The 27,411-nt window shown below is 41.9% G+C and overlaps 1 long non-coding RNA gene across 8 annotated transcripts in view; it reads left to right on the top strand.

Annotated features, from left to right (window-relative positions):
* The first annotated feature begins 386 nt into the window (after positions 1-386).
* Positions 387-27,411, top strand: part of LOC144380570 (uncharacterized) — a 64,618-nt gene continuing 37,593 nt past the window's right edge. For 4 of the 8 annotated variants that reach the window (XR_013444770.1, XR_013444765.1, XR_013444766.1 and 1 more), the window contains exons 1-7: positions 387-415; positions 556-669; positions 2,455-2,490; positions 2,843-2,946; positions 3,311-3,460; positions 6,608-6,756; positions 20,093-20,188. This is a non-coding gene — a long non-coding RNA (uncharacterized LOC144380570). The remainder of the gene's footprint in view (positions 416-555; positions 670-2,454; positions 2,491-2,842; positions 2,947-3,310; positions 3,461-6,607; positions 6,757-20,092; positions 20,189-27,411) is intronic. The other 4 variants (XR_013444768.1, XR_013444769.1, XR_013444771.1 and 1 more) reach the window with 4 other exon arrangements.

Genomic DNA, 27,411 nt, shown 5'->3' with positions numbered 1-27,411 from the left:
ATAGTGGATAATAACACACTGGTTTAGGGCCTGAATTTCTGTGTGTAATTTGGGGATTGCAGAAGGGGTTAGGCATCTTTTGCTGAGGCCCATCTTAAGGTCAGGGGTCTAATGAGAGTATTGCACCAAGGGAGGGCAGAAGAACAGTCTCTGTCATTTGAATGGAATGTCATTCCAATCCAAAATCTTCCTCTGGAGAAATTGTTACTGAAGGCCTGACACTCCTTATTACTTGCCTGGGGAAAACACATACTGAACAACGAAATGCTCCCGGAGACTAGACCTTATCAATGTTCTCTGATGCCTAGTAGGACCACTGCAGAAAAAAAAATATTAATGAGACTGTTGCTAGGAGACAGGAGAGCCAAAAGCCCATGACATTGTAGGGGTTCCACTGGAAATCAAGACAATTTAAGTAGGTTATAGATCAGAGGTTTTGCTATTAAAATCTGTTCTTTGATGAACATGTACTTTTTAGCATGTAACGTTTAATATGATTTTATCCTTTCGGAGGAATTTGAGGATAATTCCAGGGCATTTCATTTCTTTCCATAGAGCGAATCCCTTCTTCAGAGCACAGCTCATTTTCAAGTGGTTGCTGCTCCTTTTCCCCCCTCCCCTTCGGCGCCACGGCCTCAGAGCTGGTGGAGAGGCAGAGCGCAGGCAGCGGTAAGTAGCTGAGAAATCTTTTGTAAAATAGATACCCAAAATGTGCTTTTAAAGTGGCAAGTTTTGATGGAATAGAATAATACAGAACTGTGTAGGAATTCCTGATTCTAATCAGCAGTATTGGGAAAACGAATTAGTTTAAATTCTAAATATTCCATGGTCACTTTACTAGTTTAAAGCTCGTTTCTTAAATGGCAAATGAGTTGCTAGGAGGAAATATAGAGATTTCCCCTTGTGATTCTGGTAAGATATTTCCCAACGCATGACTTGATGAAGATGTTACCAAAATGAGAAAGTGCACTCGGAACAGTATCTCAGCCTTACGATGTTTGAATTAGACTTGATAGAATGGGTTACGATTGAAAATGTGCTCAGATCTGAGTTCCTGTCCCCATATGGAGAGAGCATGAGAAAACTGTTACTTTGCAATGGGAAGGATACCATACCTCATTTTTTTTTTTTTAATGAAGAAAATCATGTGACTGGATGTCTGTACAGGAGAGAAAATGAGGAGGGTAGCCTGTAATGTTCAGCTTAATTGCTTCATGTGAGAGATGAACATGTGTTGAATGGGAAAGATTAAAATTTGGTTTTAGGATGAAAAATCATGAAAAAGAAATAATGAATATTGTGACTGCCTTTATTTTGAATAATTGATTTGTATTCATGGACATCAATTTGTACAGTAAAGGCAGAATATTCTCAGTGCTTCTTTATTTGTAAAGGGCTGTGAGAAGGATAGCAGAGATTCCTATCAGAAAAGCTTTTATGTTTGTTTCTGAAATGTGCCTGAAAATGCGTAAGCTTTTGTGCCCCCTTTCACCTGGAAATCACATTAGTAGATCCATTTCTGCAAGAAATAAAAAGAGCTGAAGTGGTGGTCTTTTTATTTCTTTGAAATTCAGGTTTTTTGTTCCTTCAAGAGGACGGAGAAAAAAAAGGCAGATTTTTGAGTTAGATGACAAACAGCAATCAAGGAGGAAAAATAAGAAGGAAACGCTTAAAAGAAAGCTCACAAGATGGGCCATTTTCCAAGCCAGAAATGTCTACGGGTAGCATGTTTTGCAGGGGGAGTGGAGGAAAGCTTGCTAAATGCAAAGGGAGGGGGAAGTTGAACTGAGCACTGCGGCAAAGAGAGTGACTGACGCATCCAGGGACATGTGACTATTCTCTGGTGTAGTGAAGAAAATTTTCCAGGAGTCCATCTTGTATAAGAAATTCTGTACCTGCTAACATGCAAATAATACTGTAATCTTCATGTAGTACGTACTGAGTTTGCTTTGCTGGGTCCTCCATTGGTACATAGGTACATTTAGGCTGTTTTTATTCTCTTTATTCCTAGACTTTATCTTGCTCCCACTGCTTTTCTAGCACTTATTAAAGTAGCTTCTTAAAAAGGCTATCTTTCCCCTTTATCATAAAAAAAAATCACACATTAATTGTTTAAAATTTGGAAAAATTACTCTCAGTCCCTCTTTCCTGAATACATACAAATAAATGCATAGAAATATATATTTATATACAAAATGAAAATTATATGTACATGTAGTTTTCAGCTTGCTTTAATAATCATTCAACAATATATTGGGAGCAATTCCTCATATTTTTAAGCATTCCACAAGAAGGCAATGTTTCGTGGATGCATAATTTCTGATCATAGAGTTGTCCCACTAAATGTCCAGTTATTGAATGTTTAATATGTGCAGTTTTTGCTGTTATAATTTAAGGAATATCTTTCCATAGAAACCTCTGTGTGCTTTTCTGTTTTTTTTTTTTTTCCCCTAGGATAAATTCGTAGACGTGGAATTTCTGGATCAAATGGTATGAACCAGTTTAAGATTTCTCCTCCACCACCACCTTATACATTATCACCTAATTTATTTATCATATGTGGTAAAAATATTATTTCCCAGTGGTTTGCCTATTGATTTTGTATCATTTATGCTGGTTTTTTTTTTTTTTACATGCTGCAGCTTTACATTTTTAGATATCCACAGCTATCAATTTTTTACTTTATGATTTATTTCTTTCCTTTGATGAGTATATTGACCTGTATTTTTTTCAGTTATTTCATTGCTTCATTTTTTACAATTAACTCTGATTCATCTGGAATTCATTTTGGTATGTGGTATGAATATGAAGTAGGATCTAATTTTGTTTTTTTTCCAAATAGGTCACCAATTGTTTCAGCATCATTTATTGAATAATCCAACCTCCTTCCACTGATTTGAAATGGCAACAACTGCTCTCCCATTAGCTAGGGTATAGTGTCCACAGGTCGGCCATTTTCTTTCTACCCAAGATGGTCACATTCCACAATACCACTCCTACCTTCTTGCAGCTTCTGGCAGCATTCTAAAACATCATGTTCGTGCTCATGCCTTTCAAGAATTCTAGGCACATGCAGTTTAGGGCAGTGGTTTTCAAACAGGATTTTTAAATTTTAAATTTTCCAAAATTGTATTTTTATCAGATGCTTTTTACAAATTAAAATTGAGGAATCCGAATATATAGAATCACTGTTCCAGATGTGCTATTCCTCTTGGACACAGTTGGTATCCTAATTGTGTGTTTAAAACTTCCCCCCGGGGTTAGTGTTACTCCTAAGGTTCCTCCTTCAACCTCTTTTTCTACTTCTCAGGTACTCAGAGAATTAAAGCTGTCTGGACTCATTCCCTGGAATTTTCTAGAATGGTATAAGAAGGAAATGTAAGAAATGTATGAGGAGCAAAAATAAATAATGTTTGCCAGCCTGTTGCTGGCAGTAGTCTGATCTAGGGATTCAAAGAAGGTAGGATGAGTCCCAATCCATGCCATCACTGCCACCATCTCTTGTAGGTAGACACACCCCAGTGGTTCACCTCTGTTCACTGTAGGCGGAAGGCTCCAGCATGAAACACAGACTCTTAGTGGGGGAAGAGTTAAATGTTGCTCACAGAAATCTTTGATTATTAAAATCACCTGCCACCCACTGTTGACCGCCCCACCCCCATCCCCACTCCCAACACAGCCTTCTTTCTCTATTGACTTCGGACTCTGGCCTCTAGGCTTTCCTGATTCAGGAAGAAAAATAGGGGATTTTGGGTGGAAGGATGCCTTGCCCGCCCTTATTGCAAGGGGCTCATTTGGCTCACAACCAGAGCCCCGGTCATTTCTTGACTTGTGCATTTAGGCTGTGATTTGTTTGTGACTGGAGGCTGGTTTCCCTGGCAACAGCAGCTTGCCAGGGCATGCGCATTTGCTCCTCTGCAGTGGCTGAATGTGGCTGTGGCGGCGGCGGTGGGGGGGGGGGCTGTTGTGGGGGCCGACGTCACTGAAGGAGTTCTCCTGCAGTCGTGATGTCAGTTTCTCTGGGCTAAACTGCCATCATTATTGTATATAGAGCATTGTGTTATTTTTTAATACTTGGAAGGCTTTGAGCTACTCCCTTTTCTTCCAAATTCCCTGCTCTCAGTATACCCAGCAGTGACCACGAAGTATTCCCAGTGTTTGAGGCCACTGACACCCCCAGGGCCCGAAGGGAATTCATGATAGTGGGGGCACAGGAAACAAACTGCCTGGTTTCAAACCTCTACCTCTTGCTAGTTGCATGACCATAGTATGTAGTGCTTCCATTTTCTCAGATGTAAAATGGAGATTAATAATAGCACCTTTAGAACAGTGTCTGTTACATAGTAACCACTGTGTAAGTGTTGGTATCATTTGTAGCTATTAAAGGAGAATTTGCCCTGAAACAGACTTGCGCTGCAATGTACAAACGTACCCTCTATTGTCCACTGGTCAAATAACACACACACACACACACACACACACACACAGACTCTACCCATGACACATGGACAAGTACCGCAGCAGAAGGACTTGCCCCAGAGCACACAGACATCCCCCATATCACTCAGATTTACCCAAAGGCACACATATTCTCCGCAAGGCAAAAAGCCTCACCTAAGGGACACAGACCTGCCCCACGTGACACAGACTCACTGTTCCATAAAGACTCTATCCATGACACACACACAGTCCCTGACATCACAGACTGCCCCGATATCACACAGGCCCTTTGCCTAGCACAGTCTCTCTAGCGAATACAGACTCACTTCACACAGACAGGCCCTGCGGGATACAAACCCCCACCATAGAACATGGTCTCTGCCCATGGCATATAGACTCCCCATGGCACACAGATTCTCCCCACAGCACACAGATTTCTCCCAGTGCCCCACTGACTAAACCCATGGCCAAGATTCTCCCCAGGGCACAGACTCCCCTCACATCCCAAAGATACTCCGTAGAGCACGCAGATTCCTACCCCCGCCCAGGGCACACAGCCTTACCCCATAACACATAGATGCACCCTAGAGCACCTGGACTCTCCCCAGAACACAGTTCCTGGCACAGCTTGGAGACCCACACAGAGGGACATACTCTCCCACAACAGACTTGCTTCATGGCACATAGACAAGCACCACAGGACACAGACCATCCCACAAGGACCCAGACTTGCTCCATTGGTTACAGACACTACCTAAATCACACAGACTCACCCCACAAAACACAAACTAAACCCATGGCATAGAGAGTCTCCCCACAACACACAGATTCTCCCCACAGCCAAAAGATTATTCCCATAGAACAGTCTGCCCCACAAACTGAGATGTCCCACAGCACACAGACACTCCCTACAGCATATAAATTTGCCCCACAAACTTTCTCCACGGGACACAGGCCCTCCCCACTTCAGGCAGACTGGTCCCGGGGTGCACAGCTTCTCCCCAAGACACAGACTTGTCCCACAGCACAAGGACTTGCCCCTAAGAACACAGACTCACCCCACAGCTTGAAGACTTACCCCATGGCACACAGATTTAACCTACAGCCCAGACACTCTCCACAGCCCTCAGACAAGCTCACCCCACATCACAGAGATGCAGTGGTATATCTTACAGCACATATATCCCCCCGTGGTGCACAGGAATTGGGCCACAACACCCAAGCTCATCCTACTGTGCACCCGTTCACTTCACAACACATGCAGCTCCCACGCGATATAAATACTTGCCTCGTGGTGCACTCACTTGCCCTCCCGCATCTCGACCTCCACCATGAGACGGTCTCCACACAATGCGCCCTGTGGCCTGGTGTCCACAAAACATGCCCCCAGTTCCTTAGACACGCTGCAATAAATAGACGCCGCCCACGGTGCCCAGCAGCGCACCACAGCATGCACATTGGACAGACTTGCTCTATGACAGACACCCCCATGCCACAGCCGCGCTGAATCTGTCTCCAGAGTGTCCAGATCCGCCCTTCAGGGCACAGTCACGGGCATGATCCAGACTCCGCTCGCTCATTTCACAACACAGATGCAACACACAAACACATCCCACAGCATAGTGCTCCACCCCCACAGTGCACGTAATTGTGTCACAACATGCGTTTGTCCTGCAGATTCATCTCCCAAAACCCACACTCCTTATGGTGGCTGTACGTTGCGAACATGTGCCCCAAACATGTGCAGCCATTTGCTCTACGACCCCCAGAGCTGCCTCAAAGCACGTAGACTAGTTTCACTGCTGCCCATAAACAAGAGATGCTCAAGCTGTGCACAGAATTCCATCAAAATGCACAGCTTCTCGCATTCACATGCATACTTGCCCCGCAATGCACACAAACACCACTGAACACTGAGACTCACCCTAAGTGTGCAGGCAAGCCCTTCAGGGCAGAGACTTGTCCCACAACATAATCACAGTCACAAAACTTACAATTCATGGGCGTGCCTAGAAACACATAGATTTCTTCTGTAGTGCACAGATTTGCATCATAACACGGACTTACTCTAGAATGGAAAACCAACCGTTCACATAAACTTTCCCCAGCATATAGACAGACACACAACACACATATTACCCCTGTAATGCAAGTATTTCCATCATAGTTTACAGACCTACTTTACCATATTATTGAGCTACAACTCTGGCCTGCGACAGAGATACAACTTCTGTAGTGGTTAAGAGCAAGGCCTCTGGACACAGACTACCTGGGTTAGGATCCAGGTTCCACCCCTTTCTAATTGTATCACCTTGGGTAAGTATGTTTCTCTGTTCCTCAGTTTGCTCCTCTGTAAAACAAAGATAACAATAGTACCTACTCAAAAGGGTTGTTGGTGAGGATTAAATGAGTTATGATATGTTAAGTGCTTAGTACAGTGCCTGGCACATAGGAACTCTTGGCAGTTGTTAATTTATATTACTATCACCCCTCCCACCCCACCACCATTACTATTAAAGGGAAAAGGTATTTGATCTACCCCAAATACCTAGAACCTGACAACACAAAGACTCACCACGTGATACATAGACTAGCCCCAGAACACGTACAAATACTCTATAGCACACAGATAGCTCACCACAATCCCCCCCACACCCTACAGAACACAGACAGAACCCTAAGCCAGATGCCACTCACACAAGACAGAACTGTATCACAATCAAGAAATTTGCTATACAGGGCACAGGCTTGCTCCATTTTACACAAACTCATCCCACAATATTCAGATGCACAACACCCAGCCTCACCCTGCAAGGCACGGACACACAATACAACACAACACAATGCAACACACACACAAACACGCATGCATGCATCCTGCAACTCAGTGATGTACCGTATATCACACCAACACACCCTCCCACACTCAGATTTTTGTTTTATAATGTGTGGATATATCTTCTATTCACAAACATGCTCCTAAACTCATGCTCCTAAATTTACAACACTGTGCCATGATCCAAAGACTCCTCTTGCAACACACAGACACAGCCAACAATTCAGGGGTTCCCCATGATGCAGACTCATTACAATACACAGACTCATCCAAAGACACCTAGACATGCTCTACAGTACACAGATTTGCTCCAGAACAGCTCAGCATGTACACATATACCCTATACGATGCATGGAGTCACATTATAACACACAGACTAAACCCACAACATAAGGCCTTTCTATAAACTAAGGCTTGCCTCACGAATCACAAAAACACTCCATGATACAGATTACATAGCCCAAGACACCTAGCGGTGCCTCACAGTGCTCACCATCACATAACACACACCCTCACTCCACAACGCACACACTCATCCCCCCACAACATGCTTGCTGGCCTCTATTGCACAAACATGTTCCACAACATGAAGACACTTCCCATGAGTGCAGAAAGGCCCCAAAATGCATAGATGCATTCCATGAGGACATACCCATGCACGTGCACACACACACACACATTACAACACACAGAGGCATCCAACAACGCACAGACCGCCTCCCCCCCCATGTAGCAATGAGCCTCAGAATACCTGGAGACCCCGACGACATGGACACATTTTGCACAGCGCACATGGTCCCCCCATGACTCACAGAACTTCATTGCCATGTACAAACTTCCCCCATAAAGCAGACTTGAGCAATAACACCCAGACTCACTGCACAAGGCATGGATACGTGCCGTAATCTAGGGACTAGACTCACAAGTAAGCACACCTTTCAAAATAGGTACTCATGCAAACACACAAAATCCTTTGACAATCACAAAATCGCATTCCCTCACAAGTTTCCTTTAAAGCAGAGGCTTGGCATACCACTTACACAGTTGGCCCACAATAGAAAGCCTCTCCACACAGGGCAAACATTAACACTTCGACATCCTAACCATATAAAAGAATGCCCTTTCAACGAGACCATCCCACAATTCACGCACAAGTCCCATATTACTTGGATGAATGTTATAATCCCTAGCCGTTCTGTAACCCAAGACATGCCACCACACCTAGACATACTCCACAAGGCCCAGAGACATGCCACAAGGACAGCGCACCCCCAAACAAAGGGGCGGTACAGATTGTGGTTAAAAGCTTACACTTATGATTCAGATTGCCTGGGTTCCAATCCCACATGTGTTGTTTACTAACTGTGTGACTTTGGCAAGGTTTTGTAACCTCTCTGTGCCTTATTTTTCTCAGGTATAAATTGGAATAGTAATGGTACCTACTTAGTAGGGCTGTTAAGAGTAAGAGAGTGAATGCCTATACAGTGTTTAGAACAATGCCGGCACAGCATTAGTGTTATCAATGTTAGTTGATCTTGTTGTTGCTATTATTGTTGTTGTTTCTACACAAGGACCTGGACTATGATGGTAAGACTTAATCTAAAATCATTAGAATCAACCCACAACACATGGAGTATACCCCCATAAAGCCCAGAATAACACCATAACTCACACTGTCACCGCCCTTTGCTTACAGTTCCCATAATGAGGGCACTTAGCCCACAATACCCAGAAGCAGCCACCACACAGAGTCTCTGCAAAATGCCTAGACTCATCACACAATACCTAGACACACATCGCAGTGCATAAACATACCCATGATACAGACCAATTAGCCACACAAAGACTCATCAGCTGAATGCACCCTACCATATATATATATATATTACATTATTTATATATATATATGTACATTATATATATATATATATACACATTATATACAATATATACATTATATATATATATATATATATATATATATATATATATATATATATATAAACAGGCTCTACAATACACATACTCACGACACAGCACATTGGCCCCTCAACATAAAGAACTCACTTTAAAATCCCTAGAAACAATCCATAATGCATAGACTTCTCCAACACACAGAATTGTATCACGCCATCCCTGTCAAAACCCACAAGTATCACCGGTATACCCCAAATTGCTCACAATGCTCAGACTCACCCCATAATGCAGATTATCTTTCCATAGGATTCAGACCTGCTCCACAACCTACCAGCTTGTGCCTCAGCACACAGATAGCCCCAAATCCCACAAACAGATCTTCTATATGCAGAATCATACGACAAGCAGATGCACCCGGCAATGCCTGTATTAGGCATAGAACTGGCTCCAGTAAATACCTTCATTTCACAATACCTACAACATACGGAAACACACAGAGCCAACACACAATACCTTGACATGCCCTACACTGTACAGACCCAGCATTACAGTGCGGATTCCTCCCACACAGTAGAGAATGGCGTCACAGGGCGCCATCTTGTCCCACTGTGCACTCTAGCACCCGCACAACCCACAGCTCCCCAAGGGAACAATTACATCACAGTGCAAAGGCCCCAAACACTTTCAGTTGTCTCCACATAGTCCCCTGAAAGGTATGCAGGACCCATAAACCTCAAAAACAACCTATAACCACAGACTTATACCACAATCTGCAAACATGTCCCATAATGCATTGATGTCTCCCACAATGCAGATGTCTGCCTGCATGTCCCACGCTCACATCATAACATTCAGAGTCAACTCACTGTTCACAGATTACAACCCACAAACTTGCCCCACAACATACAGACATGCCTCTCAAAGTATGGACATAACCCTAATCCACAAACTCGCCCCCTAATGCACAGAATAGTCACACAGTGCCAAGGTATGCCTCACAAAGCCCACACTGCCACATGATACACATAGGCTTTACACAGCACAGTCATGCACCACAAAACCATGTATAAACCCCAACAAAGTCCAGATAAACCCCACAGTGCATAGGCCTGCCTCATAACACAGGTGTGCCGTGCAACACAGACTCTCTATGCAGAGGTTGGAATCACAGTGCATGGACTCACTCTACACAGCTGATTTGCTCCACAACGTATGCAGTCACTTCACAATGAAAACACTAGAACCACAACACCAAGGCTCACAGCAAAGCATCCTCCCCGCCCCCACTTCTCTACCACATAGAGGCCCTATAATACATAGATAAGCCCCTTAACTCACAGACTTGCCTGTCCACACCTGGACATGCCATACAATGCATAGACATGCCCCACAATCCAGACAGATGTCAGACCACTTCGTATATGACACACACATGCCTCATATAACTTTTAATCCACAATGTGCAGACTCATCCCGTGCAGCGCAGGTCCACCCTCCTCAGTTTGATCTAATATCACAACCCTAGATTTGTCCTCGGACACAAAAACATATCCTAAAGTGCACAGACATGTGTCACAACATCCAGAATCACCTCATGATACCCAGATTCACTCCACAGTACCCAGAAACACCATATCATTAATGCACAGACAGAAATACACAGTATGCAGACTTGCCTCAAAAGCACTTAGCTGGGCAACAGTGCACAGACGTGCCCTACAACAGAGACGTGCCTTACAACATACCCTCACCTTGCCACGAAAACACCTGGCTTACAGGGAGGATAGGAGCAACAGAGCCCCTAGACCTGTTTTACTGGACAAAGACACATCATACAATATGCATCCACAACCCATTACACAGACTTTCTAGCTCCACCAACAACTAGCTCATTGTGCAGCATACAGAATTGCAAAAAACCCAATGCACAGACACAAATGCACAACTCAGACTCTTCCCAAAAAGCACAGAATCATATCACAAAGCACTGATATGCCCCCTACAATGCACAGTATCAAGTCACAATGGGGAGATGCATCTCATGTCCCAAGACTCTTCCTACAATGCAGAAACATGCCCCCCCATGCATCTCTTCCATGACACGGTCATTCAGACATTCTTTACAATTCCTAGATATAAGCCAAGACTCTGCTCACCACTCATAGACCCACACCAAAGCACACAAAACCACCCAGAGTGTATAGATTTGCCATGCGTTGTATAGGGTCAACTCATGACACATAGATGTGTCACACAATACTCAGAGTTGATACAAAATACACACACACACACACACCCCTCAGCAGAAGACGGATCCCAAAACACGTTTGGGGTCAGTGACAAAACTCAACCTCCTCTCCCAGCAAGGCATGGAACAGCATCACAAGACACAATCCATCCTACAATATATAGAACAACCTCACAATTAACACAGTTACTCCATGGTGCAAAGATATGCCCAAGCACTGCACACACATACACTACAACACGTAGACACACCCTACAGTGTGGAGATGTGTCCCAAGATACAGACTTCTCTCACAGCACATAGGATTACATCACAGCACATCAACTCATTATTCAAGATATAGATCAGCGTGACACACTTTTGCCCCACAGCACACTAACCCTACAAACCCCAAACTTGCACCAAAACCCAAATTTGCACAGATTTGACCCATAGCGTTTCAAACTCACAATATGACACACAGATTCTAAAAATAGCTGCCAAATCATATTAAAATATAAAAATATGCCCCCACGGAAACACCCTCACCAAGCCCATGGTTGCCCTGAAATGAATAGAAAGGAACAACGGCACTCAAACTCAGCTCACAATTTTTTGAGTTGTCTCACAATGTACAGAACTGCATCATAATGCACAACCATGACCGACAACTCACAGACCTACCCCAGAGAACGAAGGCTCCCCCATCACACACTTAGCACACAATTTCCAAATTTGTGCCAAACATGCACACTCAGCCCAAAATACACAAACCCACCCTGCATCAAACACCGCATAGCACATAGATTTGCCCTTGCTTAGAGCCAACTGACAGCTCACATTTGTCCCACAATGCCCAGACACACAATACAGTGTATAGACAACAGTCACAGCTTAGATACCCCCCAAGCAATTCACAGAATCCAATAACACTGCAGAGCTTTCCCTATAATGTCCACCTCACAGCACCCCAAATTGCACAGAAACACACACTTGTTCCAAAATGGACAGCTTCTCCCACAGCATACATCCCACAATACACAGATACACCACATAAGATATGGACCCCCCAGAAACACACAGTATTGCATAACAACTTACAAACTTTTCTCAAAACATACATTCCATAATCAGTGGACTCCTTCACAACATCCAGTCACATCCTCAAATGCCTAGACTCAACCCCACCCCCACCAGCATCCTTGTCCAGTAGCCCTAAAACGTACCACAGAAAACAGACTTGACCCACAACTGTATAGAAATTTCTTCAACTTCCAGATTCATCCTACAGTGCACAGACTTTACCCCTACGCATGTCATCCCACAATGCAGACTCAACCACAAAGCAAATAATTAGCCCATCACATACCACAACCGCCAGATATGTGCCCAAACACACAGACGTGTGCCACCGCACCAAGAAACACTCCACAACATGTCTATGAGCCTCACAATACCCAGACTCTCCCACAACCTCCACACTCACCCCTCAATTTTTAGACCAACTTATTATGTCACCCATGCTGTATGACATAAGACTCCTACCACAGCCCCTGGAATTCCAGCACAATGCACAAATTTACCTCACAATGTAGAAATTCTCCAAAAAATGCCAAGACTTACTCCATAGGCATTCAGTATTACCATAACACCTAGATTGGCCTCAAAACTCAGTTTTGCACCATAATACTACAGAAATGCCTCACAATACATACAATGAACTTACAATGAACAGACTTGCACTACAATGCCCAGACTTACCCCATAACGCCAAGACATGCCCTAGAACCCATAGTTAAGTTCCACAATGCAAAAATCTCCCTACAATGCACAGCTTCACTCTACAACATAAAGTTACTCCACTGTGGTAAGAATAGACGGCATACATCCAGCCACACCCCCAAATTCACAGTCTTGCCATACGACACTAAGACATGTTTTACATGTAATGCACAAAATGGCTCCACGATACGTTGATGCAGCTAGCTTCCTATGGACCGATGTACTCTATAACACATAGGTTTCTCCTACAAACACAGAATTGCATTCTGATGTAACACACACACCCCAACACACACACACAGTCACTCCACAAGACAAATACCTCACAAAGGAAAACTATCTCCAAATGCAGAATTGCCCGAGGATACACAGACTTAACTCACAAGATGAAGACATATTCCGCAGTTTTGTTTCTCAACAGACATGCTTTACTACATAGCGTTGCCCCACAAGGCACCCTCGATCCACAACCTAGACACGGTCTATGGTGCACATACTCACCCCCACAACACCTTGGCAAAACCTCCAATGAAAAGATGCATCCTACAATGTACAAAATACCTTGAAAATACACAGACGCTCCCCACAGTCCCACAATGGCCACATTATGCTCAGACTTTATCCCAAATGCAAATTCACTCCTAAACATCTAGAATCAAATCACAGGATACAAATTCAACCCATACCAGGTTTTCCCCACAATGCACTGATATGCCCCATAGCACTCAGATTCTCCTACACACACAAAATCTCATCACAATCTCACATCACCCCACAAAATCAATACATGACCCACAATGCTGCAGATAAACTTTACAATATGCAGACTTGCCCCACACCACTGAGAGACACACCCCATGATACATAGACCTGCCCGCCACACAAACTCACCCCACAAAACAAATCATCACCCAACATAAAAATCTCCAACTCAAGACACACTCAATTACACACTGGCCTACCCCATCACACACAGAAATACATCATAAAGCACATATGCCTTACAGCACATAGAGTAGTCCTACAGCACAAACACAAGCTCCCCCACACCCAGACTTGCCCGTAACAACCCGTACTCTCTTTACAACCCCAGAACACACTCAACACCACATCCGCAATCAGTGTGTATCATACACACTTGCTGCACGATACTCAGCATTGGACCACAACCTATAGAAATGCCATACCATGTACAGACACAACCCCATACCTGAGAGACTCCCCCTGCTTTAAAAAAAAAAAAAACCACACAGATTCCCCATAAGACACAGACGTACCCTACAATGCAAAGACTGGCCCTATGACAAAACAATTTGCTATGAATCTCTAGAATCAACCCATGACACATAGTCTCACCCCATTACTCCAAGATATATCTCAAAATGTACAGACTGCGATGTCTACATCACAACACCTAGACATGCCCTATAATGTAAGGACATGTTCCACAATCCCAACTTTCCTGACAGTACACCCAAAAAAATCACAGCCATGAAATTCAGAACACCCAGAATCACTCCCACAAAGCACAGTTACTCCAAATCAGAAGCTCGGAACTCACAGGACCCATAATTCATAGAGACAACCCATAATCCACTGCTTCACCTCGTCTGCCCTTGCTATGCTTCCCTTAATGTGCACTGAGACCAACCTCCCAGTGCACACATGAATCATACTAGTCGCAGACTGACATCACAAGAAACTCACTCATAGGACCTACAATTTACTAATACTTCACAAAACCCATACACTTGCCCCAACACCTAGACCCACATTCCTTCAGACAGACTCACCCTACAACATAAGACTTATCACCCCCAAACATGTAGCATCCACCCACAGGTACAAAGAGATTTCCCCGTAACAGAAAGATTTTTCTCCACCACACTCAGACTCACTTTACCTCACCAGACTCCCCCCACACCTAGCCTCATGCCATAGCACAGAGACTAGCTATACAACAAGACCCCTAACCCACGATGCATTTCACCACATAACGTCTAGCCTCACAGCACTACCCAGAGACATGCCACCTAACCCAGAAACTAGCCCCGGAACCCTCAGACCTGCCCCACAGTCCTCAGAGACTCAGACCACAACCCGGAGAAGAGCCATATGCAGAGACTCGTAATCCACAACACACGTGTTCACCCCACGACGCCCAGACTTGCCCCAGACTTCACAGACACCTCTAATAATACCCAAACTCACTCCACAGTACTCAGGAGGCCTCACACACCAAGAAGGACAGAGCAATATGTATGCTGACACTAGAACATTGAGCTGCACTTCACGAGGCACATACTTACTCTATCACATTTAGCCTCAACATGTTGCTCCACAGGGTTCGGACAGAGGGCCCATGTGCTCCCACAGAACTCTGGCAAGTGACTTCACTTCTTTGAGTCTGCATACTCACATGTAAACATGGACAGGGCACTTCCTTTGAGGTCATTCCAGGAATTAAATGAGGTCATTTCAAGAAAGAACCAAGGTTTAGAATATAGTATTTGGAGGCAGACGCGCCTATTTACTGGTTGCTGGGACCCGGGCACATTCGATAGTAGAAATGGTCAGTGGTAGAGCAGAAGGGATATGGATTTGGTGTCCATCAGGCCTGGTTTTGAATTCTGCCCCTGCCGTTTGTTGGCCATATGACCTACAGAATGCACTTGAATTCCCCCATCTTCAGCCCTCCTTTGTAAACTGGGGTTGACCCTGGTTCCTGCCTCCCAGGCTGTTGTAAGGATTAAATAACACCAGGTATCTTAATCTGAATTTCTAGCCAAAGCAAAGTAGAATGAGGAAGAAAGTCGGAGTCTTAACTTTGGGGCCCTTTGTCATAGGCAAGCCTGGGGAAGCGGAAGGTGGGATGGAGGCGATATGACGTGGGCTTGGGGCAGCCAGGAGGCAGCGTGGGGGCTCCGGCTGGGGCCAGAGGTGAGAGGGAAGGTAGGTGCAGGCCAGAGTCTTTGACAGAAATGTCTGCAGTGGCAGCAGGATTTGAAGAACTGAGCAGCCACCTGCTTTTTGTCTTCAGATGATAAAAATCCTCTGTGTTATTATACCATAATTACATCTTCAATCAGCAACATTTTCCAAAGAAGCCCATATTTTTTTTTTTTAAAGATTTTATTTATTTATTTGACAGAGAGAGACACAGCGAAAGAGGGAACACAAGCAGGGGGAGTGGGAGAGGGAGAAGCAGGCTTCCCGTGGAGCAGGGAGCCCGATGTGGGGCTTGATCCCAGGACCCTGAGATCACGACCTGAGCCGAAGGCAGACGCTTAACGGCTGAGCCACCCAGGCGCCCCCAAAGAAGCCCATATTTTAATGTTTATTTTCTTGGCTACCTCAAGAGTAGGAAGAAAATCTTGAGCGCCTTTGGCTGTATCATAGAAAAACAGGGGTGGAAATGACCAGAAAAGTCTTTCTGGAACAAAGTGCTCCCATCTACACACATATATTCATCCTAGATAAATATACACTAGAACACCCCCCCACACACACACACAGAGTGCCAGGGATGTTCACACTGACCCAGACCTCCAAATGTATCATAATCCCACAGACCATATATTCTTACAGCCACAGCCAGAGACATAGGTTGGCACAAGTATGAACATAAAACTCAGAGTCCCGACAGGGGTCATTTCATGTACACACAGATACTCATATGCATACACATGGATCCACGCAAGTGCCCACAGTTCTGTATGTAGGCACAGAGCGACACATAGTCATAAATACATAATCCACATTCACACAGACCTAGAGAAGCATGCAGACATATATGTTGACCTGGCTAGCATCCAGAGGATATATTTACTGATTCAGAACCTCAAAGTTGCAAACACACAGATGCACACACATATGCACATACAAAAACTCATAGATGCCTCTAGAGGCTCATGAGGCCTAGACACATTCTCAGGCATCCCCAGACATTTATGTAGACATGTAGACAGGCATTCTTGAACCCACACAAACACATATGTGTTTGCACGTGTGCACACATACCCATAGACAGATGCATAGAGTCATCCATACAAAGACACAGGTGTATGTGTTTTTACTGATAGGCAGACACAGAGGCATTCGCCCAAACACTGGAACATAGAGATTCATTCATAGGTAGATACATGTGTTTTAAACATGTGTTTACTGGCATTTTCCTGCCCAAAGAGTCATATGCCTGTGCACACAGAAGCATAGTTGTTATCAGAACACACAGGCATAAGCACGTTCATGCCTGCACATGCCACATAAGTGCCCCTGCTTACCATGAACATTTAAGTGCGCACACATGCATGACAATGCAGATGAGGGTACACAGAGGAATAGTCATGCATGTGGGTGTGCATATGGAAATCCACAAGCACACAGGTGTGCACATATAAATGCACTTGTACATGGAGAAATATACATGCACACAGATACAAAACAGAGATGGATCCATAAAGAGATTTCTACATGCATCCACACACAGAGATAGTGGTATATGCATTGAGAGAGATGCTTTTATAGAGAAGAGAGATGTGTTCTATATAGATCCAGAGGGAGAGGCAGGGAAGAAACAGTTTAGCAGACATGCTTTTCTATGCAGAAGCATATACCTACCCACAGAGACACAGGCCTAAAGACCCACACAAAAATATATGTGGGCAAACACATCCGCACTCACAAAGGCTCGCTCACATGCACGAGAGGCGCGTGCAGGGCCACACACACATACAGAACCACAAAGAGATGGCTACAGAAGCTTGGGCAGACGCATGCGGAAGCATACATACAGAGCTGCACGCATGCAGGAATTCTACATGGATGTACAGATAGACATGGAGGCCCACAGACACACACCCGAACACAGAGGCACACAGATGTACACAGAAGCATGCATGTCTGGTGATCTGCACAAATAGTCATAGAAATGCATGCACACCCTGGCAGAATCCAGCACACCTTCCAGACACTTGAATGTGTTGCCATGTGTATGCATGTGAACAGATGAGTACGTGAGCCGCAGAAGCGCGCACACAGACATGTACACACAGACGTGCAAAATCCTCATGCAGATGGAGTCCTTGTATTATGCAGCAACATAAACATCTGCACACAGACACGTATGCATTCACCCAGAGAGTCATCCAAAGAAATTCATTCTCATGGAGACGGGTTTATGCAGATACACTCACACGTGCCCCTGTGGACATGCAGATGGTCACACAGACATACACAGAGAAACGGAGGTGGAGGAACTGATGGACGAACACTGAGGCCTGCACGTGTGAATATAGAAGCCCGTAGACACAGCGACGGACATTCAGACATACACACAGACATTATGTCCACACAGACGTACAGACTTGCAGCTACTCACGCAGATGAACCATTGCAAGCAGCAAACATGAGGACTAAACATTTCCACATAGAGAGAGATGCAGAGATCTGCACATGGGAATACAGGTGTAGTTCCACAGACTTACGTATGTAGAGAGGGACATGAGTCCTGCCTCCAAAAAAGGCAAGATTTCACCCACTCAGATGGTGACACACTCCAAACCTCTCTTACAGGCACGTGCACACAGAACTTCGTAAAAGCACTTGCCTATACACATGTATGAGTGCACACGCAGATGTCCACTCAGATGCCAGCTGTACCCGCCAGAAATACACAACATCCTCAGGATATAAAAGGAAGAGACATACACATATATCTACAGACAACACAGACCTAAACATGGTAAAAAAAAATACAGACATATCCACAGGCACACAAAAGCACAGATGTGTACCTTCACATGTCAACATATATACACACTGGCACATGTGTACATACACACAAATGATCTACAGATGTACTCTTATGCCCATGTGGCACTCAATCCTAAATGTACATCAAATATATGAATGATCTGCCAACATAAGCATATAGATGCATACATGGACTTAGTCATGCTGCAAACAGAAACACAGACATATGCACAGACATGGAGACGTAAGCAGAGATTTATACATATGAAAACACAGAGACTCAGGTACTTAAAAAAGCACACACAAATAAACACTTTTCCAAAGGAGGCTGTGACTTTTAATGTACCTTTTTCTTAGCCTCTTCAAGAGAAAATGGAAATTATTGAGTTCCCTATATGGCTGTACAGTATAAAAGCAGATGTAGAGATTTCCAGAAAGAAATCTAAAAGATCTGGGTGCACAGGTGTTTGTGTGTGTGCACCCACACGAAAGCACACACACTTCCACATGCACAGAACCACAGGCATAGAATCACACAGAAGCACAGAAATACAAATGTGCACAGCCAGATACAGGAAGATATGTAGATGCATGCATGCACACGCACACGTGCACGTGTACACACACACACACACACACACACACACCACTGAAACATCACACAGTATAATACTTAAGGGCATGGCTATTAAATTGGGAAAAAAAAAGCCAAGCCTGCATTTTCTTACTAACCCAATGATTTGGGGCCATTTTCCTGCTTTCTCACCTGTAATTTGGGGGTAATATTAGCACCTATCTTTTAGAGTTGTTTGAAGATTCAGTGAAATGAAAGTCGTAGCCTTGTGCTTGGAATGTCATAGATGCTGCTGATGCTTTTTGGTTTTACCAGAGGTGAATTTCTTAGCTGCATAAGGTTTGGGTTTTGTGGTCAAACTGCATGGTTATATCATAGAATGTCTTAACATTATTTGTAAATGGTATTGATGAAGGGTAGATTACCTTCATAAGCAAGGCCATTTCTGAAATTTTCAGAGATGTTAAGGGCTTATTACTGTCCCTGGCAAATGGAAATAAATATTTCTTGCTATTGTTTGTTGTGATTGTCGTTGTTATTCATGTCCTTTTCCCTTTTGCAGGAGGAGATTGGACGATTGAGAGAGCTCTTGGAAGTGGGGAAGAGGGGAAGAGGGCTTCGTTCCCAGTGTGTATTTGTCACCTAGTGACCATAGTGAGTAAGTACAGTGTTTATGGATTGCTCAGAAATATCCCTAAAATTTCACCCATTGCAGGGTTGCCTAACTGCCCTGGCAAATAAGCTAGTATACTTCAACTTATAGTGGTTTCTGGTATATTCAGAAATTAAAAATAGTAATAAAATAAAAGAAATCTTTCTAAATTTCCTTTCCCCCACTTAGTTTTCCTCTGGGCTTCACTGAGACTGTGTTCTATAGCAGTGGTTTTCAAACTTTCTAATTATAGGCCTGCTAAAATCATTTTGAAAACTATCAACTCCATCACCCATCTTGAAGTTGGCATCTGAAATTTCTTACCATAAGTTTGTTTGTAGTTATTATTTCCAGCATATTACACTTATACTTTTAAATAAAATGATTTGATCACATTTGTACATTCATTCAGTGAACTAAAAATACCATAGGATCTTGATACTCATAATTGTTAATTTAAAAGCAAAGAAAAAAAAAAACATGAACAGTCAGAAATTTTCATGATCTTATCTCCTTGAAATCACTGTTCTATTTAAGTCCACTCAGTAATGTATCCTAATGTAATATATTCTTATGTTTAAAAACCTTTCATTGGTCATCCTACTATATATCTCTGTGAAAAGTATATATGGATTGAAATAAGTGTTCCTATAATGCTAAGCCTATTAAATATTAAACTTTTTACCATTAAATTATTAGTAGTATACAGTTTATCAGAACTGTATAAAATATCACATATTTTGATAAGTAATTACTAAAAATGAAAACTCAAATTTGGTTGGAAATGCATCCCTTAAGTGCATATGATTGTTCATTTTCCTCCAAGTCAGTTCATGACTCCGAGGATGACTGTTACTTCTAATGAGATAGTACAGTATAAATTTTATTCCTATTTTTCACTTTTAGAGCCATAAGAACTCAGAAAATTTTGTTCCCATAAATAAGTAGAAGGGAGTGGAATGAATGTCCAAATTGTAAGTCAAAAATCACAGTAACTTGTCACTAAAAATAATTTTTCATGATTTAAATTTTTTAATTAAAATTTAAAATTTGTAATGGACAACTTGATTAGGCTTATCTTTAGTTCCATGAAAGCAAAGAAGCCCCAATTTATGAAAGGATTTCTTACTGAATCATTTATTTCTGAGTTTCTGGTAAGTTTACCAAAATGACTTTATCAAGTTTTAGCAAATGACTATTATATCTATCATACTTGCATTTTGAGGCATTATTTTTAATCCAGTGTACTTACAAAAGGTTGGAAAAATCAAAATACTTAGATCACTATGCCTTAGCCAATACAAACATTTTGATAAAGTGCCTTTGATTTATTATATCCTTTAAATATAAAACTTTGAGGCTGCAGATTTGGATCATTGATTTCATAGAAAATATTTATAACTTAATTGGCAAAGGCAATGTCCATATCAAAATAATCGGCCAAATCAACTGTACCTTCACAAAAAGTGTTCTACTTCATTTTTCACTGGAAAAATGAATTGATATGCATTTTGAGGGGCATTATTAAAACCACAGAGAAATCAATTATGGGACACCTTTTGTTAAATAGTTTACTAACAAAGTAAATAGATTAAAATTATAATGAGATTTTTATCTACTTCAAAATAAATTAAGAGATTAAATGATAATTTTGTTTCTCATGTGATTTTAAATTAAACAATGTAATATGTAGCTAACATTATAATTCGTATATAAAACAAGGAATCTGATGGCAGGCATTATTTCCTTTGGTAAACATGTATGCATGTGTTCTTAGAACTCTGGTATTGGGTTTTTGAAAATAATTAACTAAGAATCATGTACAAAAATTTTAAAATCCATTAATTTTATTAGACCACAGAATCAAACTTTTCAACCGTATTTTATGAAAGAGGTAAGTATGTATAGCTAAAGAATAATTGGTCTGGAAACTACCATATTTTGTTTTTGATAATGGGAGGTAGAAAATATATAATTATTTATAAAGTGAAATGAGGATTGACTTTAATTGGAAAAGATACTTCAAGATACAATCTGAGAAAACAGGTTTTAAGTAGTTTAACTGAATGATGTATCTTATCTGAAAGAAATCACATACAATTTCTATGTATCAGTTTTACCAGTGTAAACGTTTTGTGGTATAGGAAAACATTCTAGTTACACTTAAAAGAATCAGCATCAACAGTATATACTGCCATTAGTTAGGAGGTGCATTTCTTTCCAGTTAATGATGCATTTAAGCGATCAGTATTGAGAATAGTTGCAAAATAATGCTTAATTTTAAGGATGTGGAAAAAAATTTGTTTTTAGCCAGATCAATTATAGTATAGAAGACTCATGAGAGTTAAGAATCTGAGAGTGGATCCCATGCAAACTATCCCTGCTCACATACTCCTTGAAAAGATTTCATGTACCAGTAATCTAGTTTGAAGACCATTGCTCTAGACTATTTTGAGCAGGATTGCTCCAGAACAATGTATTGTTGTCATCGTCGAGATAATTTATCATAGTTCACATGCACAAGAGTGCTGTGGAAATAGCTGCCACTGTTAAATTTCTGCTGAATGCTTCTGTGTTTGAGCAAGATGTTCTGGAAGGGCTTATTTTATTTTGCTGATAAATGTATGTATTGACTAGCCCTATATTTTCCAATATGGGAACCACACGTGGCTACTGAGCATTTGAAATGTGGCTAGTGCGAACTGTGATATATCCTAAGTGTAGAATACAGTATATACCAGATTTCAGAGACAGGGCAAACATAAAGAAAATGTTTCACTAATCTTTTTATATTGATTCCATGTTGAAATAATAGTATTTTGGATATATTGCATTAAGTAACACATATCATTAAAATTAATTTTACCTACTTTTTAAACTTTTTAAAGTGTTGCACATGAAAATTAAAATTACATCTGTAGCTTGCATCATATGTATTATATATGGTAGTGTTGCTCTAGGACCTTATGTTGGAACTCTTGAATTTCCTCTAAAAGCATAACCACAGAAAAAATTGTTTGACATCAGAATACCAATATACTGGACGTAGCCGGGACCTCTTACTAGTGTTTCGGTTTTCAGGTTGGGGAATTTCTAGTTGTAATACAGCAGGAAAAAGTAAAAAAACAAAACAAAACAAAAAACCCTCAATATTCCATTAAGGATATTTAAAAAGTAGTCTTTTATTAGTACCTAGGAATTTTCCCAGTATGAACTTTGGATGGCTTCTAAGTGGGGGCATGTGAAGCTTTTCAAACTCTTCAAAAATGTCAGGGGCATATATTGCCTTCTATTAAAGATATGAAGTGTTTCATCACATTTGAGATGCTTTTTTCTGTAATTATGTTTATGTAACACTAAGAAAGAAGACAAACGCCTCTAAATAAGCTATGATGCAATGCTTTCATATCAATAGGATTGTGATTTTGTACTTACTGAAAGCTCTTTTTGGCTTCTCTTACTGAAAGCTCCTTTTGGCTTCTCTAGATATATATGTTTCTCACATGTCATGATATTACAATAGCCACGCGCAGATTTGAGTGTATGCAGGTGATGACAGCTCCCTTTCAGCTGCCTCACGGCTGAGAGTGACTGTAACATGCACCTGATTATAAGGCGCATTCTGATTTCAGAGATGTGAAAAAGGGAAGAAAAGATACATCTTAGAATTGGGTAAATATGGTAAGTCCTTTGTCAGGAAAAAAGGACCATGGAAGACAGAAAGCAAACCCCAAGACATCAGCCTAGCGAAAACCCCTCTTCTCTGTATTACTGTATTTGTGAAAAAGAAAATGTGGCTCTTATCTAAACATTGATCACAGTGCACTTGAATACCATTGCATTCTACATTTCATCTTAGCTGTTTGATGGTTTTCTTAGCATTCTTTTCTTTGTCTCCTGGCTTGGGGGTGGGAATCGCGATGCGTAGAGTATGGCTGGGGACAGACTGGATCTCTCCAGCCTGAAAAGGTCTAGCAGCTCTGTTGTGAGAACCACTTAGCCCAGTCTTGTGTGAGGCTGTGCCTTCAAAGACATTGTTGGCTCTTCAAAGTAGGCTAACAGAGAGAGCCTTTCTCCTTGTCATGGCTTAGTTTAATTTTAACATGTTCATTGTACCCTTTCTTGACTGAAGGGCTTGAGAGGGGGAGGAATGGCGATTGAGCCATTTTTCTAGTTCTTGTTTTATATAGTATTCAATAGGGTCCGCGAGATGAATCAAAACTCCACAGGAAGTACATTATCTCAAGAATCAATGAAAACAACCCTAGATTTGCCGTCCAGGAATTGTGACACATCTCTGATTCTGATGATACTCTTGAAGATATGAGATTTACAAATGGTAACAAAAAACAGAAGTTTTCATGAAATGAGAAGAATAAGAGAACGGATACATGTTTCCTTCATTGTCCCTACGTTCAACATTATACTAAGACTTTTACATATCTCTTAAGGGCTCCAAAGCAGAGCCAGCTTCACGGACTTGTGACTTGTGAGTCTCATAGGGCTCCCTGCTTGGTTTAATGCTCTGCTGTAATAGTCTTGAAATTCTTAATACATTTTGAAGAAGGGTCCCCACGTTTTCATTTTGCACTAGGCCCTACCAGTTATGTGGCTGATCCTGTTCAAAAGGGGATACTTGCCAGAGAATAATTAACTGAAGTTGCAAAGTTAAATTAGAAGCATTGCTTTTCTAATGTTGTGCACTGAAACTGAATTCTTTCTGTCAGTACTCGTAAACATACCCATAAGCTACTTTTGCTGTTGTTGTTAGGAATGATTCTTGTAGAAGTAGTAATTGCAGTGGTAGTACTACTCAACAGTCCCTTATACTGACTCCCTCATTTATTCATACGACCTGCGGCATCTTCTGTGTCTCTATTTTCTTTTTTTTAATTTTTAAAAGATTTTATTTATTTATTTGAGAGAGAGAGAGAGAGAGCATGAGTGGGGGAAGGGGCAGAGGGAGAAACAGACTCCCTGCTGAGTGCAGAGCCTGATGCGGGGGCTCAATCCCAGGACCCTGGGACCATGACCTGAGCTGAAGGCAGATGCTTAACCGACTGAGCCACCCAGGCGCCCCAAATTTTTTATTTTTTAAATTTTTATTTATTTATTTGAGAGAGAGAGAGAGCACAAGCTGGGGGAGCAGCAGAAGCAGACTCTCTGCAGAGCAGGGAGCCCCATGCGGGGTTCAGTCCTAGGACTCCGGGATCATGACCTGAGCTGAAGGCAGATGCTTAACCGAATGAGCCACCCAGGCACCCCCCCAAATTTTTTATTTTTATTTTATTTCGTTTTAATTCCAGTATAGTTGACATACAGTATTATATTAGTTTCAGGTGTACAATACTGTGATTCAACACTAACATACATCACCTGGTGCTCATCAGGACAAATAAACTCCCTGAATCCCCATCATCTGTTTGACCCATCCCCCCCCCTCCCCTCTGGTAACCATCAGTTTGCTCTCTATAGTTAAGAGTCTGTTTCTTGGTTTGCCTCTCTCTCCTTTTTCCTTTGCTCATTTATTTTGTTTCTTAAATTCCACCTATGAGTGAAATCGTATGGTATTTGTCTTTCTTTGACTGACTTATTTCACTTAGCATTATACACTCTAGCTCCATCCATGTTGTTGCAAATGGCAAGATTCATTCTGTTTTATGGCTGAATAATAGTCCATTATGTATATATACCACCTCTTCTTTATCCATTCCATCTATCGATGGACACTTGGGCTGCTTCCATAATTTGGCTATTGTAAATAATGCTGCAATAAACATAGGGGTGCATGTATCCCTTTGAATTAGTGTTTTTGTATCTTTGGGGTAAATACCCAGTAGTGTGATTACTGGGTCATAGAGTAGATCTATTTTTAACTTTCTGAGGCACCTCCATACTGTTTTCCAGAGTGGCTGCACCAGTTTGCATTCCCACCAACAGTGCCCTAGTGTTCCTTTTTCTCTGCATCCTCGCCAACACCGGTTGTTTCTTGTGTTTTTGATTTTGGCCATCCTGACAGGTGTGAGGTGATAATCTCATTGTGGTTTTGATTTGTATTTCCCTGATGATGAGTGATATTGAGCATCTTTTCATGTGTCTGGTGACCATCTGGATGTTTTCTTTGGAGAAATGTTCATTTCTTCTGCCCATTTTTAATTAGATTATTTGGGGTTTTTTTTTTTTGGTGTTGTCTGAGTTTTTTATGTATTTTGGATACTAACCCTTTATCGCATATGTCATTTGCAAATTCTTCTCCCATTTTGTAGGTCGCCTTTTAGTTTTGTTGATTGTTTCCTTTGCTGTGCAGAAGCTTTTTATTTTATAGTTCCAATAGTTTATTTTTGCTTTTATTTTCTTTGCCTCGGGAGACATATCTAGAAAGAAGATGGTATGGCAGATGTCAGAGACATTACTGCCTGTGAACGTTCTCTTCTAGGATTTTTATGGTTTCGGGTCTCACATTTAGGTCTTTGATCCATTTTGAGTTTATTTTTGTGTGTGGTGTAAGAAAGTGGTCCCTTTTTATTCTTTTGCATGTTGCTGTCCAGTTTTCCCGACACCATTTGTTGAAGAGACTGTCTTTTTCCCATTGGATATTCTTTCCTGCTTTGTCAAAGATTAATTGACCATATAATTGTGCGTTTATTTCTGGATTTTCTATTCTGTTCTATTGATCTATGTGTCTATTTTTATGCCAGTACCATACTCTTTTGATGACTACAGCTTTGTAGTATAGCTTGAAGTCTGAAATTGTGATGCCTCCAGCTTTGCTTTTCTTTTCAAGATTGCTTTGGCTATTCGGAGTCTTTTGTGGTTCCATATAAATTTTAGGATTGTTTCTTCGATGTGTCTCTATTTTTCTCATCTATAAAATGGCAGTGCCATTACATCTGCCCTTCTTAACCCCAGATGAGGCTAATTTAGAATCAGACTGAAATGCCCATGGTGGTACTTGTGAACCATAAAGGCTGAAACAGATGTAAAAGATTATTACCCTCCCCGATATGGAATCTGGGGGGTAACCAGCTGCCTGGGGGTCCTGGAGGCCTGAATTGGGCTCAACAGTGAGGCTGCTCTGGCCCATGACTATAGAACAGGTATCTCAGAGGGGTCCTAAAGCCAGAACATCAATGCCCCTGATATTTCAAGAGCCCAAGCAGCGCATCACCTTGCTGTCCAAAGGGCCGGGTCAAGGCACTTGGATGGAAATCACAGATATGCAACAGGGC

Source organism: Halichoerus grypus, chromosome X, assembly GCF_964656455.1.
Source record: "Halichoerus grypus chromosome X, mHalGry1.hap1.1, whole genome shotgun sequence".
NCBI lineage: Eukaryota > Metazoa > Chordata > Mammalia > Carnivora > Phocidae > Halichoerus > Halichoerus grypus.
This window is presented reverse-complemented; position numbering and strand designations above follow the sequence as displayed.